General features: G+C 43.7%; 1 long non-coding RNA gene across 2 annotated transcripts in view; it reads right to left on the bottom strand.

Annotated features, from left to right (window-relative positions):
• LOC138294244 (uncharacterized) overlaps positions 1 to 19,812 on the bottom strand; it is a 239,627-nt gene that overhangs the window by 121,109 nt on the left and 98,706 nt on the right. For both annotated transcript variants that reach the window (XR_011203297.1, XR_011203298.1), the window contains exon 2: positions 13,019 to 13,089. This is a non-coding gene — a long non-coding RNA (uncharacterized lncRNA). The remainder of the gene's footprint in view (positions 1 to 13,018; positions 13,090 to 19,812) is intronic.

A 19,812-nucleotide genomic window follows, 5' to 3' on the forward strand; every position in this document is an offset into this window, starting at 1 on the left:
TAATGGTTACAGGTGATGGAACATACGTGCTGTGATGCATTTTTTCCTTGTTGATGTTGTGTTAAAAATGTATTTACTTCTGATCTCCCACTGAGTGAACATGGAAATATGCACAGATGTCGGTTCAGCAGACATACTGGGCAGAACTTTTAAAAAGTGTCAATATGTGTGGTGTTTGATAAATAGCAAAACATGCTAATAAACTGGACATTCCTATTACACCAAAAATACATTAAATATTTAGCTCAAAGGCCTCTTTCTTAACAAATGTACATCTGCTCCTATGTGTTTGCACCCCCAATAGGATTCAGAATCACGTCCATATTTATTAAGGTTTTGCGTCATCTGTGCACCAAACAAAGGTCACAAGGGTAACACAAAATCTGAGTTTTGCATCACTCACTTGTGTTACTATGCTGCAGGGAGGCATTCCATGGGTGAAGAGTGGGTGTTTTCAAGCATCCACCCTTGAGTTTTGGCGCATTCCAAGAGTGACCATTGGTGGTAGACCTGGGAATGCGTCAAAATGCTACCCCTCCCCAGGTGAGGCTTAATGAGAAGAAATATCTTTATTTCTCCTCGCTTTTTTCCTCTTTTTATGTATGCTCATTCTGCAGCACAAATAGAAAAAGGAAACTGACACTCAGGACTGTTTTTCACCAAGAAGGTGTCCCTTCCTGCATAAAAGCAGTCCTACCTACAATGCAGGAACATGATGCAGGGATGCCTGCATTGGCGCTAGGCTGCAAAAAGTGCACCAATGCTAGGAAAGGACAGCAATGCACTGTATAACAGGGAATAAAACACCCAATTTCTGCACTTTCCCTTTCATGCAGCGCATCAAGGTGGTTTGCTGCAGACCTGCACAAAAGATTAATAAATCTACCCCTCAGTTTTTTAGCTTTAGGCTCAGACGAGTTAATAAATCATGGGCACTTCACATGTTTCCATGATATTTGAAATTAATTGTAATGTTTAATTTTTAAAGCAAACACATGTTTTTTATCTACCTGTGTATTAGAAATCTTTTGAAATAGTGTAGCCTTCTGCTTCACACACTCTGGTTAGGTGTGATTCTGTTCAGTTAGAAAATTCCTTTCTCATGCCCTCAGCAATGGAATATAAAAAGCCATGCCTCTATATTAAAAACAAGCTAAATGTTGTTTATCCATGTTGTATGTGGTGGCGAATCCTCCGCTATGGCGGAGGAGAATCGCCCCCTGCCACCAGCAGAAGCTGCAAACCTTTCACAACGAAGGGGTAATAAACTATGTAGTTGTGAAAGGGGTGTGGCCATGGGGTGATGAGCAGTGAGGGGAGTGCACTGTGTACTTCCCTCAGTGCACATGTATGTTTGACGATTCGTCTCATGCCAGTCAAACACACATACGCAGTATGCTCTCTCCAGCCCGACACACTGTTGCCATGCTGGAGAGAGCAGGTACAGGCTCCCAGTCTGCCTGGAAGCACCCAGCTGCTCAGAGCAGCATCAGGATTGGCCAGAGGGCAGGCTAGGAGCCTGTGCTTGCACTGCAAGACGGAGGAACGGCAGTGTGGAAGAAGCAGAGCAGAGTGGAGATATATTTTTTTTAGTTTATTAAAATTCCTTCCCCCCCCGAGCGCGCCTCCCCGCCCCCTGTAAAAGCTCAACAAAATGAAAATAAAAAAGCTACGGCAGCCATGTCATTATATACGCATGCAGGCTCTATTATGCACGCATGCCTTCAAAATGATGGAGGCACCATTTTTTTTATTTACTGGTCCGAGGTCCATTGATAAATAATAGCAAAGAAATGTAAGCAGCACAAAAGCACTTTTAATGTGGACAGTCGGGCAGAAATTTGGTGCCTGGTCCTCCGCAAAAATAATTGAATTTTTGTTTTTTTATACTGCGAATAGGAGGGGTAGCAATGGGGAGCAAGTTGACAGGGAGAGGGGGTAGTAATGGGCAGTGGGAGGGCGGAGGAGGGAGAGGAGAAATGCAGCACAGGAAAGAGAAGCACACAAGCGAGAAAGTGGGGTAAGGGTAGACACACATGAGGGTGACCACAACACAAAAGTGGGGGCTGGAGGAAGCACGTGGGTGAGAGAGAGCAACACAGACTGTGGCTGAGGGGTGGAAGAAAAGTGCTGTGGGTAAAACACATATGACCTCTTGTGGAGTGCTTAAGCAAAATGAAAAAGAAGTTCCTAAAAAAGTGAGCTGTGAGAGATCTCAATTAAAAAGGCTATGCTCCACGGGAAGGACAGACACTAGACGGATAATGCAAGATACTAAATCAAATGCATCCAAATGAGGGTGGCAATAATGGCAACCAATCATAAGCAACGGGCAAGTGGTGCACTTTTAGCCTATTTCAAGTCTGCTTTTTAGGTTTTTGCAACCTGACATTTAAGCTATCCAGTAGGCTTGACTGAAAAATAAAACCAACAGATTATTAGAAGAAATTGCCTACCGACAGTCTGACTTTGAAAACACAACACATGCTCACAAAATAAAATACTTGAAGGACTCTTTTATTGCTTGTTCTCTATCTGAGCTCTTTCAAGGTTACCTGGGGTACTGCATCACGTTCCACACTCCTAGTTCCGGAGCCTTTGCCCAAAGCAGGAATCTGACCTCCAGGTTTCTTTGTGTTTGTGACTGTCAGTCTGTGCGTTCTTTTCATTAAGCGCTTCTCAACCCCCTGGTTGAGAGTTGCCACTTGGGTCCCAGTCTGCCTCGCCATTGCGTGCTCTAACTGTGCAGGTTTACTGCATTGCACTGCCACTGCAGGGCTCTCAAACCCAGCAGTATGGCTGAACCACCAAGACAAGATTGGAGCCAGATGTATCAAAGGGTTTTACCCATTCTGTGTCTATGGGAAAATGTGTTCGTACATATGGCCCTAAATGTACTCAGGACCCTAACTGGGCAGCATCCAGGTATTAGCAGGTATTTGTGCAGGGGTGCTCTCCCTAGTAGGATGGAGCTCAGTCTGCCACATGCTGACAGGACAGATAGGCTCTGCCTTCCTGCCTGCTCTGACCTTTACCTACTGGCCAATAGTAGTTAATAAAAAAGTATTTTTTAGCACATAGTTTATGTTCATATACAGAGCAAGTATTATTTGTTGTAATGAGCTCCATTGGTTTCAGGGGACATAACTTGTCCATGTATCATTTTTATGCCCATGCAAGTTCCCAGTGGCAGATGTGCTCACCATATACACCTACAACGCCACACTGTGTGTGCCTGAACACACTTGCCAAGAGGCAAGTTTACCCACCCTTGTTCCTTCACCCTTTCTCAACCTCGTATTACCCCATCCTTTGCTAAGTCAGGCACCATACCAGTTTCCCTGCTATACAATTAAACATTTTCATTGCTCAACCTATTAGGTAGGACTTGATTACAAGTGCCTTTGAGGGGTAGGTGCTGTTTATTGCAACCATTAAAAAGCTATACTCCAGTGAGTAGGATTTAGCTGGTGTGATAAGTAGCACCTGTTACAAGTTATGTCCTCAACAGTGAGACTAACATGCAAATTGGTATTAACTGGGACTTTTCCTATTACGTTCTGCTAAGTTTCACCTGCAGAAAAAGTACCTCTAAACAAAATCTAAGGGTTCAATCTTTATGATTCCAGGTAATTATGGAGTGCAGTAAGTGCAATCCGTTTGAAAACAAGTGTTGGTGCAGGGACTGGTAATTAATAAAGACTTCATAATAGAAACCTTAACTTGCATACACTCACAGATAATGTTCCAGAGTGACCTCTGATCAGAACTAGCAATAATTAATTTTCATAGTCAGCCATATGCATATGTGTGTGTAACCCTAGTGTCCTCAGATTGTACCATCCAAATATCATTGGCGGGCAAAGCTTGTTTGGTGTTCACTTGAGCAAGAGAAAGACAAGATTCCCTTGGAAGCATGCAAATGTAGTTTTTGAAAATAACAAATTGCATACACACACTTAGGGGTAGATTTATGAAAAGTTGTGCTGCATATGCACCCCTTAATTCCCCTCTAATGCCACTGTGTGTGCACCGTATTTGAGATACGGTGCACAATGGTGGTAGTTAGGGAACTAGTGTCATGCTTTTTTACACTAGTTCGTCGCTTTGCAGTATTAACGTCCAAAATGTTGACACTAATCCTGCAAAGCACCCAGAGGCCCACTGAAAACAATGGGAGCCTCCTTTTAACACATACTCTGAGCAGGCATTAAAAATGCCAATAAATATGATACCAAATAATCTCTTGGATTTCTTGCCGCCATTTTTCAGCCACTCTAATGGGGGAATGCCCCTATGCATACATTATTCCTGGCGCAGGCATAATGGGGTGCAAAGGGTTACAAAGTGGCGCAATGCAAGCATTGTGCCACTTTGTAAATATTGCATCACATTTTTGGCCATCTAAAGCTACATTAGAATAAAAAAATACACTAATGTGTCATTAGCATGGCGCTAGGCCCTCTTAAATCTGGGCCTTACTCTGCAGGGAATTAATAATTCTGGAACTGTACGGACATGACCATATGGAATAGCCAGTACATGGGTGTTGGAGCATACATTTTAGTAAAGCTTTTAGTGGCCCAGATTTCAGTAGAAGCAGATATTCCATGTCCAAAGTTAAAAAGCCTAATGTAGAAACCTTCACTGACACGCAAAAAGTGCTTATGTTTTCATTTTGATGGTGGTCACAATGTACCTCCTTTATTGATTAGCATATCAGTAAAATAAAAACTATGTTAAAGTGTAACCTAGATTCTAGTTCAAACATATGTATCAAAACAAATGCCTTTATGGAACATTTAGGCCCTGATTTAAGAAGTACTAGCACCATATTAGCATAATTATTTTGATGCTATTGTGACATTAGGCTTAAAAATCGCTGTGCCATATTTACGAAGTGCCGCAATGCATGCATTGCGAAACTTTGAAACCCTTTGCATAACATTATGCATGGGTCATGCATAGTGTATGCAAAGGTGGTGATTCCCCCATTAGGATGACTTTAAAAATGGCACAGTTGAATCTAAGAGATTCCACTGCGCATTTTTTGCAGCTACTTTTAACACCATTAACAAACGCCATTCTCTACAATGAGCCCCTATGTGCTGTTCAGGGTTAGCGCCAACATTTTGGCACTAACCCTGAACAGTGCATCAATAGCTTCAAAAATGTTGATGCTATTACCCCCTACCTTGAGCCAAGTTGTGCTGTATTTCTAACACGGCGCACACATTGGGGTGATGGGGCAGAAGAAAAGTCGCGCTGCACTGGGTGCAGCACCACTTTTCTTAAATCTGCCCCTTAATGTGTGAGTTATTAGATTAAAGAGTTGAGCGGAAATAAAGAAATGTACTTCTCTGTCATAATTATTATCATTCTGCATTAACAAAGTATTCATTTAATGCAAAATGTATTGTTTTAATAATGAATCACTAATGACTTTATAAGTTTATATTTTACATGCTTCATTAAATTGCAGTTAATGAATTATACAGGGAGTGCAGAATTATTAGGCAAGTTGTATTTTTGAGGATTAATTTTATTATTGAACAACAACCATGTTCTCAATGAACCCAAAAAACTCATTAATATCAAAGCTGAATATTTTTGGAAGTAGTTTTTAGTTTGTTTTTAGTTTTAGCTATGTTAGGGGGATATCTGTGTGTGCAGGTGACTATTACTGTGCATAATTATTAGGCAACTTAACAAAAAAAATATATATACCCATTTCAATTATTTATTATTACCAGTGAAACCAATATAACATCTCAACATTCACAAATATACATTTCTGACATTCAAAAACAAAACAAAAACAAATCAGTGACCAATATAGCCACCTTTCTTTGCAAGGACACTCAAAAGCCTGCCATCCATGGATTCTGTCAGTGTTTTGATCTGTTCACCATCAACATTGCGTGCAGCAGCAACCACAGCCTCCCAGACACTGTTCAGAGAGGTGTACTGTTTTCCCTCCTTGTAAATCTCACATTTGATGATGGACCACAGGTTCTCAATGGGGTTCAGATCAGGTGAACAAGGAGGCCATGTCATTAGATTTCCTTCTTTTATACCCTTTCTTGCCAGCCACGCTGTGGAGTACTTGGACGCGTGTGATGGAGCATTGTCCTGCATGAAAATCATGTTTTTCTTGAAGGATGCAGACTTCTTCCTGTACCACTGCTTGAAGAAGGTGTCTTCCAGGAACTGGCAGTAGGACTGGGAGTTGAGCTTGACTCCATCCTCAACCCGAAAAGGCCCCACAAGCTCATCTTTGATGATACCAGCCCAAACCAGTACTCCACCTCCACCTTGCTGGCGTCTGAGTCGAACTGGAGCTCTCTGCCCTTTACCAATCCAGCCACGGGCCCATCCATCTGGCCCATCAAGACTCACTCTCATTTCATCAGTCCATAAAACCTTAGAAAAATCAGTCTTGAGATATTTATTGGCCCAGTCTTGACGTTTCAGCTTGTGTGTCTTGTTCAGTGGTGGTCGTCTTTCAGCCTTTCTTACCTTGGCCATGTCTCTGAGTATTGCACACCTTGTGCTTTTGGGCACTCCAGTGATGTTGCAGCTCTGAAATATGGCCAAACTGGTGGCAAGTGGCATCGTGGCAGCTGCACGCTTGACTTTTCTCAGTTCATGGGCAGTTATTTTGCGCCTTGGTTTTTCCACACGCTTCTTGCAACCCTGTTGACTATTTTGAATGAAACGCTTGATTGTTCGATGATCACGCTTCAGAAGCTTTGCAATTTTAAGAGTGCTGCATCCCTCTGCAAGATATCTCACTATTTTTGACTTTTCTGAGCCTGTCAAGTCCTTCTTTTGACCCATTTTGCCAAAGGAAAGGAAGTTGCCTAATAATTATGCACACCTGATATAGGGTGTTGATGTCATTAGACCACACCCCTTCTCATTACAGAGATGCACATCACCTAATATGCTTAATTGGTAGTAGGCTTTCGAGCCTATACAGCTTGGAGTAAGACAACATGCATAAAGAGGATGATGTGGTCAAAATACTCATTTGCCTAATAATTCTGCACTCCCTGTAATGCATTTCGATTTCTTATGTTAGTTTAACAAGGCCTGCAGAACTTGTATTATTTGCAGTGATGTAAAAGATGTTGCAATTGATTTTTTCTTATAATGCAAAGCTTTTTTTAAAAATTCTTTCCCATTAAGAGCAAAGTCCCATTCGTAAAAATCCATTGCCTAACTGTGTAAAATAAATATACTTGTCCTTGGATGTTAAACTTTACAAGGACATGAAATAATTTGTTTCAAACTGTTAGGATTCACATGGAACTGAGATGACTGCATTGTAAGAACCTGAGAACTAAAGAAAGTGTTGCAAAGGAATGCAAAACCTTTCGAGCACTTATGATTCACACGGATAGGGGATAATCCCAGACCAAACCTGAGAAAATACCCAAGTGTTGCTACCTGACATTTTGTTGATCTTTGATTGGATGAGGCCTCTTTAGCGTGATGTGAGGCCACTGAACTGACAAATCAGAGCCATTGGTGTGCTTTTCTATAGGGATGGACTTCGTAAGTTTCAGTCAATCTTTCCTTGGCTCTTGAGAACTCTTGACTCTGTGCAGCTTCTCTATCTGCACCTTTCCTGATGACACCTGCTGCTGAGATGTTGCTCTGTTGCTGAAGGTTCCCTGAATACTGTATACTCTCTCAACTCAATGCCATTGTCTCTTGACATGTCCCCTTTTTCTAGAATAGATTTAATGTGCTGATACTCTTTTCTATTCTCGGATGGCATTCCCAAGTTACATGTTCCACAATTATTTTTGTCTTCTTGTGTATTTTGCCTGCATGTTTTGCCCTACCCCACACATGCATTTCCTAATTTGGTTAGCTGTAGGGACAACCTGTGCCCAGACTAAATTTGCATATTCTGCCTAATTGAGTCTGATCAATGTTGATACAATCTGATCTAAGATATATTTCTGTTTCCCAGACTTTAACCTTAATGATATGTATGATTATTCCTAAATGCCTAATTGTACAACACAAATTAAACTTAATTTATTTTGTCGCTTTGGGTGACCTTTGGTCATCATGTAGCTTTACAATTTAGTTTTATGCACTGCCTTTATGACACTAACTTTGTGGTTGTAAAATAAAACTTAAAAACTTTATTCAGATTGGAGTTGTACTTCCATGGCTACATTGGTCATGGGGTTTAAATTGTTGATTGCAGTATTGAGTTAAAAGGTCCATCTACCTCAATGATGCGTTGGATTCCTGCAAAGGAAGAAAACGTGCTTGCATGGGTAATGCATTTTTTCCTGTTCACTGGCATTTACTTACGCCTTGGATTGTATGAGTGTGCAGGATATCCTTTGCCAGGGACTCCAAGACCATAAGAAATAACAATGATGGCAAGGACCATCTTTACTTAGTAGTAGCTCTTCAGATACTGAACTTTTCATTACATTTCTTGTAGGAGAGGGTGGAGTTGATATATGCTTTACCCATAGCCCACAGTTTGTGATCAGTGGACTCTGGCAATTTGTTGTTATCAAGAATTTCACTGCAAGGTTTTCTTTTTTTGCTTGTTGTCATCAAATTATTTAATTGCAACGTTTTTTTTGTTGATTTTAATTTACACATTGCCATATGCCATATGCCATATTTTATTTGTAAAGGGATGACTATAGCTACTATGTAGTGTTGAAGAAATGGATGTGCTTTTGTATCTTTTAGGTGGATGCCTGTTGAGTTCCAAAACACAATAAATTATTAAATTAATCAAATTAGAGCACAAACAAATTAGGTAAAAGGTTGATTCCTAGATTAAGTCCCAAAGCAACTAGTATGCAGTCAAATATTCTACCATTGAAGTTTGGAGCTAATAAAAATATCAGAGAGCATTTCCCTACATTTATTTGTTGATATGTTACACAGCTCTGACAAGCTGCTTTAGCAACCAATCTGAACAGGGGATTGTACACTGTTTGTCTGAACGTTCTAATCATTGTGTCTCTACCAATGTGAGCCTGTCCATGGTAATACCTTGCCATTGAGGACAACAAACTATTTGTCAACACTGCTTTTGCTTCACTGGAAAGCCAAACATCATCCTCATCTGTCTGAACACAACCTGCTCTACTCCAACCTCTTTGTTCTTCCTCTGGAGCTACAACATGCAATCTTTTGTCTGCCTTCCAAATATCAATTGCTATCATAAAGAAGTTTTGACTAGTCTCATTGGTGCTGCTACCATCGCTCCATTCCTCATTAAAGGATGTGCTATGAGGAGCACAGTATCAGGCCACTTGGCATTGCCTAACAAAATTTAATTATTTCACTTTTGATGTGCTGCGCATTTGTACATTTCTAGGGTTTTTAATGTGAAGTAATATTTTATTACCATATGTCAAACCAACGTCCCCCTGCCAAACATCGCAATTGGTCATGTGCTGCAGGGGTTAGCTGCATGGTCTGTGGCCAATCATCCGCTGAGGTAGCCAACCCTACACTGTGTACAGCCTTTGGTCATGTGTGTTGTTCGGCTGGCCACAGGGCCCGGCTTGCGTCCAACCGCCCCCACAGGCATCCAACCCCACAGTGTGTGTATAGTAGCATGTGGGGAGAGACTGACCTCTCTGCTGAGACCTCTCCTGAAGGTTACTGGTGTATAGTAGGGTGCAGAGAGGGAGTGGCCTTTTACAAGAGACCAATCGCTTGGATGATGTGTGTGCATAGGAGGGTGTCAGAGGGACTGGCCTCTCTAGTGAGATCCCTTACTCAGGTGACAGATGTATGTAGTAGGGTCTGGGAGGGGCTGACCTCTCCACTTAGACCTCTCTCTTGAATGACAGATGTGCTTAGTGAGGGTTATAGAGAGACTAGCCTCTCAATTAAAGCCTCTCTGTGGGATGAATGGTGTGGGTAGTAGGGTATGTGGAGGGACTGGCCTCTCTGCTCTCCTCAGAGCATTGGGTGTAAGCAGTAGGGTGAGACCTCTTTCCAAGGTGATAGGCATGAATACTAAGCTCTGATAAACAGTAATTCTCTTTTGTAAGACCGATTTCTACAGTGACGTGTACATACCACGGATTTCTACTCCTTTCAACTTTTCCTGTTCCTCTGATAGTCCTCTGAGATTGCACCATTTTTCAAAAAATAAGTTCACACTTTATTCACAACAGTTGTTATGCCGTACAGAATTCCTGTCAAAGTCGGGGGGGGGGAGGGGCGGAGGGCAGGATGCCTTTGTCCAGCCACCTTATATAGATTTTTTAGTTCAGTTTTAAAACACCTCAAATTTTTCAGAACAAACAGTAATGGTGGCCATTTCTAAACCTCCAACAGCCAGCCAATCAAAACGCTCCCTCCTGGAGGACTCACTGGAGCCTCTCACTCCCACGAGAGAGAGAAAGCTGACGGGGAAAATGGGCTCCATTTTTTTATGTGCGCTCTTACGGGACTCTTGCAAACCACGTGCTGACCCATCCATGACAGAAGGGACTTCCTGATCGGTCTGCCTTCAACCAAAAAACACAATAGCTTTCACTCCGTGCCTGCTCTAAAATGAAACAAGAGGGACCTCTCCCAATTCGTAATTGATAGAGACATATAAAAAGCTGGCTCTCGAGTTTCATGCAAGATAAAATAATATAAAACTGACACTTTACCTAGTTCATCTCTAAGTCTCACTGCAATATTCAAGGTAACGACGCCTTACAATCAACCTGTCGCTCTTGCTAATAGACAGTGGGGACAATATAAAGTTCTCCAATCCTAATACGCTAAAAATTCTAAATACGTAATTGATCCAAGGGATGGAGCGCCCTTTTTTCTAAACTGTGGCAATCCTTTATTATATCCCTACAAAAAGGTGCTGCTGGATTTGACCACACTCTTACCCAAATCAACAAAGAAGCCAAACTCATCCCATCAGTGATATACTTAAGGCTAAGCTCAGAGCGCATTATATAACTCGATCTAGTGGGAGGGACTTTCAGAAGCCTGTGACAAATACGGGATTCCTCACTTTGCAAGGACTTAATATTGCAACAGCCCCAAACTACAGCCCCATAAATAGCCGCAGGAATGCATTGAGAGTTATAGATATTTACCAGTAGAAGGATTAAACCCTTCGTCCCATCCCTAGGTTAACTAAATGATGAACTAGCGGATATGCTTAACTTTAGGAGATGTGAACGCACCTAGGGCAACCACGATCCCTTGGAGTTAAAATAAACTCCTAAGTAACTAAAATCATGAACACGCTCCAAAAGCTGCCCCTTGATTTTAAGCCTAGAAATATTACACTTACCAGGCCCATATGCCATGACCTGTGACTTCACATAATCAGTGGTAAGTTCTGCGCTACTCATAAAATCCATAAAACGTTCTACCAATGTCTGAGGCGCATTTGGGGTAAGTGCCAACAACACTGCATTGTCCACATATAAAAGCACTGGAACCTGAGTGTGGGCAATCCCTGGGACATCCAATGGGGACTTAATTAGTGCAGAACACAGCTTATTTATGTAAATAGAAAAAATAACAGGTCATAATACACCCCTGCCAGACCCAACATTTCAAAGGGAATTCTGCATATCTGTCCCCCTGGGTGCTCAACCGTACTCTGGCGGCAAGGTCGACATGGAGTGTATGCAAAATGTTTATTATGGATAAATCCAACCCCATGTTTAATAACATCATCCACAGTTTGGTTTGATTTACATGATCAAAAGCTGTTGGAAGGTCCATAAAGGTCAGGTACAATGGACCATTCCCAACCAATGTATATTTCTCAACCAAGAAACTCAAATCCAAACATTGCTCCACTGTACCGAGCCCAGACCGAAACCCAAACTGGTAAGGACAAAAAATGTTATTCTCTTCAGCCTAAGACGTAAGACGATTAAAACCCATCCTACCTATTATCTAGCCATTAAAGATATTGGCCTATAACATTTGGGTGAGCGCGGTCGCCATTTTTAAATGTGGAAACCATAGAAGACAAGGCCCAATAACGAGGGATCTTCTGATTCAAGGAGCTATTAAATACGTTGGTGATCAGAGGGCCCTACAAATCAACATTACATGTTATTAATTCCATTGGGACCTTATCAGGACCTGGGGTTTCCCACCAGAACATTGAAGTATTACATCATCCACTTCGCCAAGCAAGACTGAAAGGGGCTGGGAGTTCCGCAATCGGGAGACCAAGGAATTACACATAGTCCGGTCCTCCTCCAGATGGTAAATTGAGCTAAAGTGGGAGACCCAGTCCGATCCAGGGACATTGTTCTGCAAGGGTGGGTTATCAGGCACATACCTTTCCCTAATCCTTTTCACAGTGTCCCAAAAGCCCTTAGTATGCTTCATTTTAACAGTTAACTCCAAGCATTTCCAATCATACTCCAATAAGACCCTTTTCCTTTTCTTTAATGCTCTCTTATACTTCATACAGGCTGCCCGTACTTAATCCCCCACCCTCGGGTAGCTGTTAACGCCCTCCTCAATCTGCGGTTTGTCAAAGAACACTGAGCATCAAACCAGCGGGGGCCTCCCATACTGGGTCTGGTTGCTTTAAGAAGAAAATATCTAATACCCTTCATCAAGCCAACACACCCATTAAACATACCCTCTTCACTAGCACTACTCAAACAGTTTAAAAAATGCTCTGAGAATGAGATCCAAAGTCCTTTCTGGTGCTTTAAGACTCCAGATCAACCTTAGGCCATCAGTGGAGTGTTCTATAACTCCTGCTGTTTTCGTGGAGCAAGTATGCCTGTGCATCAGGAGTGAGAGCCTAACAGTGCATTATGAACCCTCTACTCAGTCAGAACCACCTCCTCTTCCAAAAAATTATGGCACAAAATTATGATTTACAAATATGTAATCAATGACCCAACTCAACTCCCGGCTTCTAAAAGACTGTCTAATTCAGTGCATCTTCTCTAAAGTTGTTAATAAGGTCAAAAAGATCGAATTCAGAGGTGAGAACTGCTATTTGCCCGAACATCTTTACCTAGATCAGTTGGTCCCTCAACTGGGGTTCCAATATCCACGTCACTGTCCCCCAGCTTGGCGTTAAAATCCCTGCACAAAAAAAAAAAAAGGTTGAACTTTACCAACATCCCCAACAAACTGTCTAAAAATATAAACAGAGCATTACAATGCATGCAAGGGCCATTCGCAGTCATTATTATAAAAATCCAACATATAAAAGGAAAACCGTGACTGTTTATCTTTTACACACAAAGACAACAGTGCAGGACCCTCTGTGTTGATAACTGTGGCATTTACCTTCAAACTCGAACAAACCCAGGTGGCCAGCCCTCCCTTCACCCTACCTCTTGCCGAGGGCAACGCTGGGGTAAAATGACGTGCAAACCCCTCGCAACATATAGGATCCACGTCCCGCGTTTCCTGAAGGGCAACAATATCATATTCTGATATATAAACTTGCCAGTCTTTACTTCCAATTTTCCCCTTCAGCCATGCAACATTCCAGGTTAACATTGAAAAAGGGCGAGCCTTACCGTAACTAAGGCTACCACCATGTCCCACCTGACTACCCGTAATGCCTGTCTCAGAAGCAGACACTTCTAAAATCGAGATGAGGCCTAGGCTAATATAGCGTTTTGTCCAGCGTCAATCTACGTCAGAGAGTGCTTCGAATCTATTTCACGTGGGAATCGCAGGAGAAAAACCAGGAATGACCAATGGACCTGGCTCTAGGCAAGCAGAAATCTGCTAACTAACCTTCCTTTGGGGAATAACAGAAGAACACAAGGTATACCCATCTGAAGACCCTGTCCCCAAAATTAACAGACTGTGTTTGCTGGTCTGGAAGTCCTCTTGGAGGGGTGGAAACGAAAGATTTATAAAAGTAACCCACGGGGATGGGGTGATCTTACTTCTCCTTGAAACATGGACACTCGGGCTAAACAAGATGTTGTGTGCCAGGAAGGGGAATCTGAAATTGACAATAATCCAATCACCCTCAATATCATGAGGATAGTGGCCAAATCCAGCTCATCTCCGCACCTTTAAAATGTCACTTACATGGCGCAGGGACAGTCCTCTATAATGAACTGACCAATCTAAGGTTTTTTTTAAAAGCTTGTTGTAGGACTCATGAGCTCTTTGTTCGAGGGGGGACTCCTGCCAGAAAGGTCACATATGGATAGGCAGCTGGGAAGAAGGAACATAATGACCTTAACGGGCTCCGCACGCAAAAACACTCCTCTCTGGTAGGAGAGGGCTGCTACATTTGTGGGGGAGATATGGTCCTGCCCTAGATGTGATTGGACTCTGGAAAAGCCTATGGGTCCTGACTTAGATCAGGCAGAACCCTCCAAATATAATTTGAGGATTCAGTTAATAAACTGCCGCTCTCTGCCAGCACACAAACTAGATATAAATTATTTGCTGAGCGAGGGGGCACCAGATGCCCTCTTCCTGACAGAAACGTGGTTCCATGAGAGTTCTGGGCCGGATTTAGCTCTTGCATTACCCAAAGGGTATGTCATAGCAAGAACCGATAGAGATAAAGGGAAAGGAGGGGGAATAGCTATTATTTTTAAACAAGGCTTCCTTTTCAACTACAGTCCCCTTGACCTGCAGGGTGTGAGGGAATGATTTTTACCATCACCTTTAGTCCTACGTTTACATTTACAGGAGTACTACATTATCGCCCCCGGGGAATTATGATGAATTCTTGAACCTTTTACCAGAACGGATGGCAAGTTTTATTTGCACTGGGCCAAATTTTACCCTATTAGGAGATTTTAGTATCCAAGTGGATAATTTAGAACTGACTGCAACTAAGCGGTTAGTTAATGATTTGGAAGCTCTAGGACTACACCAATTGATCAGCGGTCCCACACAGGAGAAAGGGCATACTTTAGACCTGGTGTTTAGTAATCTGTCATCATTGGTTGCACTACCCCCCACCCCTGTAGCATGGTCCGATCATTTTTTAATCACCTTAAGAGCTAATATAACTAATAGGTTTGGACATCACCATCACTCCAACAGTAAGATTAGGAAGTGGCATAGACTAAAGGCAACAGAATGGGTCAATTCACTGAATAGAAATAAAAAATATTTTATGAGGGACCGGCAGATAGACCCTACCTCTTTTAATGAGTGGGTCTCTGACAGTCTGGACAGAGTGCTGCCCTATACATCCCCCTCTGGGCAAAAGAATGGAGGAAAGGCTCCCAGGTTCAATAACCACTTAATGACATTAAAGAGGAACTGTAGGAAGATTGAAAGGAAATGGAGGAAATCACTAAAGGAAGACAGAGAAGAGTACAGAGGTTTAATTAGGTCGTACCAGAAGAAGATCAGATTAGCCCAAGCGACCTTTTATGGTGATAAAATTGAAAAGGCGGCAGGATCTCCAAAATAAATTTTTGGTGTGCTCAAGGAGCTATTGTATATTCCTGCATGCCCGGAAGCAATGGAAGCTTCAGAAGAACATAGTAACAACTTTGCCTCTTTCTTCTTAAAGAAGATTGAGGACATCTATGAAAACTTCTCAGGGGAAGTAGGGGGAGTTTCAGGGTATGCGATGGAGAAGAAGGAAGGTGACAATATTCTACAGAGTTTCCTTCCCATCTCTGAGGAAGGAGCTTTGGGGCTCCTTAGTAAATTAAAATCGGGCTCTCCACTTGATCCCGCACCTCCCCATATTATTATGTAGGGAAGAGTAGCGCTAAATCCGGTAATAACGGATATGTTGAACAGCTTGCTACAAAGTGGGATGGTGCCGGACTCCTGGAAACATGCAGTGGCCAAGCCCCTTCTAAAGAAGCCTAATCTAAACGGAGCGGTCTTTAAAAACTATAGGCCTATCTCGCTCCTCCCTATGATGGCAAAACATATTGATAAGCATGTAAATATACAACTATCGGGCTTTTTAGAGGAACACAAGATTTTGCACATAACTCAAATGGGCTTTAGACCGGGCCATAGCACTGAACCTGCCATGATTGCGGTCACGGAAGAAGCGAGAAAACAAATGGATCAAGGTCAGGCAACTGCAATAATATTGCTAGATTTGAGCGTGGCATTTGATACAGTCAATCATGATCTACTTATTCAAAGAATGGGAAATAGTGGGATCAAAGGAAGGGCGCTCAAATGGTTAAGCTCGTTCTTACAAAACAGAACCTTTCAAGTTCTGGATCGCTCTTTTCTCTCAGCCCAGCTGAAATGTTTATGCGGAGTTCCGCAAGGCTCATCTCTGAGTCCCACTCTGTTTAACATTTATATGTCCCCTCTAGCAGAAGTCATAGAACCTTTTGGGGTGTCCCTGGTCTCATATGCGGATGACACACTGCTGGTGGTTTCCTTCTCCTCCAATAAGCAGGCGGATAACCGGGCCCTGCCTGCCTGTCTCCAAGCGATTGCGGCTTGGATGACAGAAAGCAGGCTGCTACTCAACAAACTAAATACAGAAATTATGTTTTTGGGAAAACTGGCCAACCCTGCTAAAAACATAGGACCAGTAATACATTTAGATTATTTACCCCCTCCCAAAGCCCAGATTGGTTGGATCCCAAACTCACCATGGAACATCAGGCCAGGAGAACGTCAGCCACCTGTTTTGGGATACTTAAGCTACTTAGGAAGATTATTGGCCTGCTTCCTCCATTGGCCAAAAGATTGGCCGTACAAGCCCTGATTTTATCCAGATTAGATTATGGAAATAGTCTCTTTTTGGGATCTCCAGGTTATGTGGTTAACAAACTACAGGTGGTACAAAATGCTGCAGCACGTCTGCTTTTTAATCTGCCTAGGACCACATCAGCTAAGAAAGCTCTGATTGAACTGCACTGGCTTCCAGTGGCAAAAAGGATAACGTTTAAGGCTCTTTGGGCCAGATGTAGCAAACGTTTGCGACTTGCAAACGGGCCGATTCGCAATTTGCGACAGTGCAAAATCGGAAATGGGATGCAAAAAGCCCATTTCTGACTCGCAAAAAGCGATGGGGCCCGTTTGCGAGTCGCATCCGTTGCGACCCCATTTTGCGACCCGGAAATTGCGAGTCGCAACCCATATGCAATTGCAAGTCGCAAATTGCGACTAGTCGCAAAAAGTCCAGTTTGCATGTCGCATTTACCACTAACTCAGAGCAGGTCGTAACCATTACCAAACTATAAAAGGAGACCCAGAAGGCATCTGGGTTACTCAAGATGGCGGACATATACCTGATAGCAGTGAGGAGGAGAGTCTACGCAGCCCAGCAGAGGAGGAGGAGGGGCCACAGACAGGAGAAGATATATAGAACCAGGCAGACCCTTTTCCAGCAAACTGAAGAGGAGATCTATGATAAATACCGCCTTAGCAGCGCAGCCATTCTAGAATTAATAGAATTACTTAAACCACAGCTAGAACACAAGACTCTGCGTGGCTGCGCCATCCCTACGCATGTGCAAGTACTATGCGCACTGCACCCTATCAGGGGGTCATTGCCGTGGCAGGTGGGGTATCCCAAAGTGCAGTGTCAAGGTTCCTCAGGGCATTCCTAGATGCCTTAGTCACGCACAGGTCTCACTTCATATACTTACCAAGGAATGAGGCAGAAATCAACAGCACCAAGCTGGACGTTTACCGCATTGCCCACTTCCCCCATGTCATTGGATGTGTAGATGGGACACACATTCAAATATGCCCCCCTGCTAATCTGGAACATATTTTCCGCAACAGAAAGTGTACCCACTCACTCAACATACAGGTTGTTTGTGATGCCCATTACATCATCACGGACATCGTAGCTAAGTTTCCAGGCAGTACCCATGACTCATACATTTTTAGACATAGTGGGATACATAAACGCCTGGAACGTGGGGAATTTGGAGACGGATACCTCCTAGGTAGAGCCACAGACACTTGCAGACATACACACAGGTCACTGTGCACGACTATCTGGACTTACTAACAGTGTACTTTTGTGCCCAACAGGTGACAGTGCATATGCTCTAAGGCCTTGGATCATGACTCAGTTTTTAACACCAAGTAATGAATCTGAGAGGCAATACAACAGTGCGCATAAGAGGACCAGGAACCTGATCGAGCGCACCTTCGGACTCCTGAAGGCAAGATTCAGATGCCTCCACCGCAGTGGAGGCGCCCTCCAATACACCCCCATTACCGCATTCAAAATTGTGGTCGCATGCGCCATCCTCCACAACATAGCCACCCGACGTGGGCTACCTCTCACCCCTGCAGACCCAGATCCTGATGATGAAGAGCAAGAACAACCACATCGCCATCATGGGGATAGGAGTATGGCAAATCAAGGCAGACTGAGACGGGAACACATTGCAACACAATATTTTGGACGGTACGTGTAAACTCCCACCATACTCACCCATTAACCAAACACTCCTTTAGTTAAGTGGAAGAAAAATAACTGTTTTAATAATGTAATGAATTAACTATATACAAGATGAAATTGTCCATGGGCAGGGAAATGCCAACCAGTCATGTGGCACATTAACGCCATGTGCCACATTTATTTCTCAGGGCTGTTCTCTAACATCTCCTGCCCCTCCTGCCAGCCTGGCTGGTCCCTGCTGCGTCCATGATGCTCTGCCTCCCACTCCTTAGCACCCTACTGTCAGTGGCAGATACACTGCTCACTGTGGAGCCCTCCTCACTATCTTGGGGTGTTTCCCCGGTGGCCCTCGACATCTCCAGTGTCTCCATTAGTTCTATTATATGTGTGAGACGTCCCAGGCCCCTGGCAACATCCCCAGCAAAATGGCCCATCTCTATTTGCAGGCCAACTGTCCTCCTCGACAGGCCTGTTGTGTTGATGGCTAGCCTGCCGATCGATGTGGCCATCCTGTCCAGTCTTAGCATAATCTGGCGATCTCTGCGCCGCCCAGCCTCTGCCTGGCCCAGCAGTCCGGCCGCCAGTTCCCTGATGGCAAAGGCATTGTCCCCAGTGTTCTGGCACATCAGGTCCATGCGTCTGTTGAGGTGCTGCATGCTTGCATGGTTGTGTCTCACAAAGCGGTGCAGCACCCCACTAATCCTGCCCAATATTGTGTTCTGCAGGCGCTGACCCCGCAGCAGATGTGCCTCACTGCTGGTTGGAGGAAGTATCCGGGATCCAGATGCTTTTGCCCTGCGACGCCTGCGCAGTGGTGGCTGCCCTGTGCTCCCTCCTGTATCCTCCCTGGCTGTTGCTGGGGCAGCTCCTGGCGTTGTTGTTGCAGCAGGCGTTACCACTGCAGGAATGCTGCTGACTGTGCAAGTGGGGGTGCTGGAGGGTCCTGGGGTGTCCTCCTGGGCCTGGGTGCTTGGGGTGTTGGGGGTGTCTTGCTGGAGACCTGTGGGACATGGGGAACACACTGTCAGTGTCTAGTATCTATTGCACAATTCCTAATAAACATTTGCCTATGACCTGCCTATTTGACTACATTTCCCAAAATGCATCATTCTGGCTTTTTCTACCCTGAAATGGAGCTAATTTGGTTGTGCATGCACCTGTGTACATGGTGGGTGGGGTATGACATTGATAGGGGTACAGGCTTATCACATGGTACTCACCGGTTGATGTGCTGGGCTCTGAGGTGTCCAGGTCCCCAAATCCACACACTGCCTCCGCCTCAAATGTTTCCTCAATCCTTTCTTCAAGGGGTGTGGGTGGTGGCACAGATGATGGTCCCCCTCCAGTGCCTCTCATCTCCCGGAGCCTTTCTGCCACCCTCTCCTTGGTCCGGGAGCGGAGGTCATACCACCTCTTCCTTATGTCCTCAATTGTCCTGTGGCTGACACCCAGGGAATTTATTTTGTCTT

The sequence above is a fragment of the Pleurodeles waltl genome, chromosome 4_2, assembly GCF_031143425.1.
Source record: "Pleurodeles waltl isolate 20211129_DDA chromosome 4_2, aPleWal1.hap1.20221129, whole genome shotgun sequence".
Taxonomy (NCBI): domain Eukaryota; kingdom Metazoa; phylum Chordata; class Amphibia; order Caudata; family Salamandridae; genus Pleurodeles; species Pleurodeles waltl.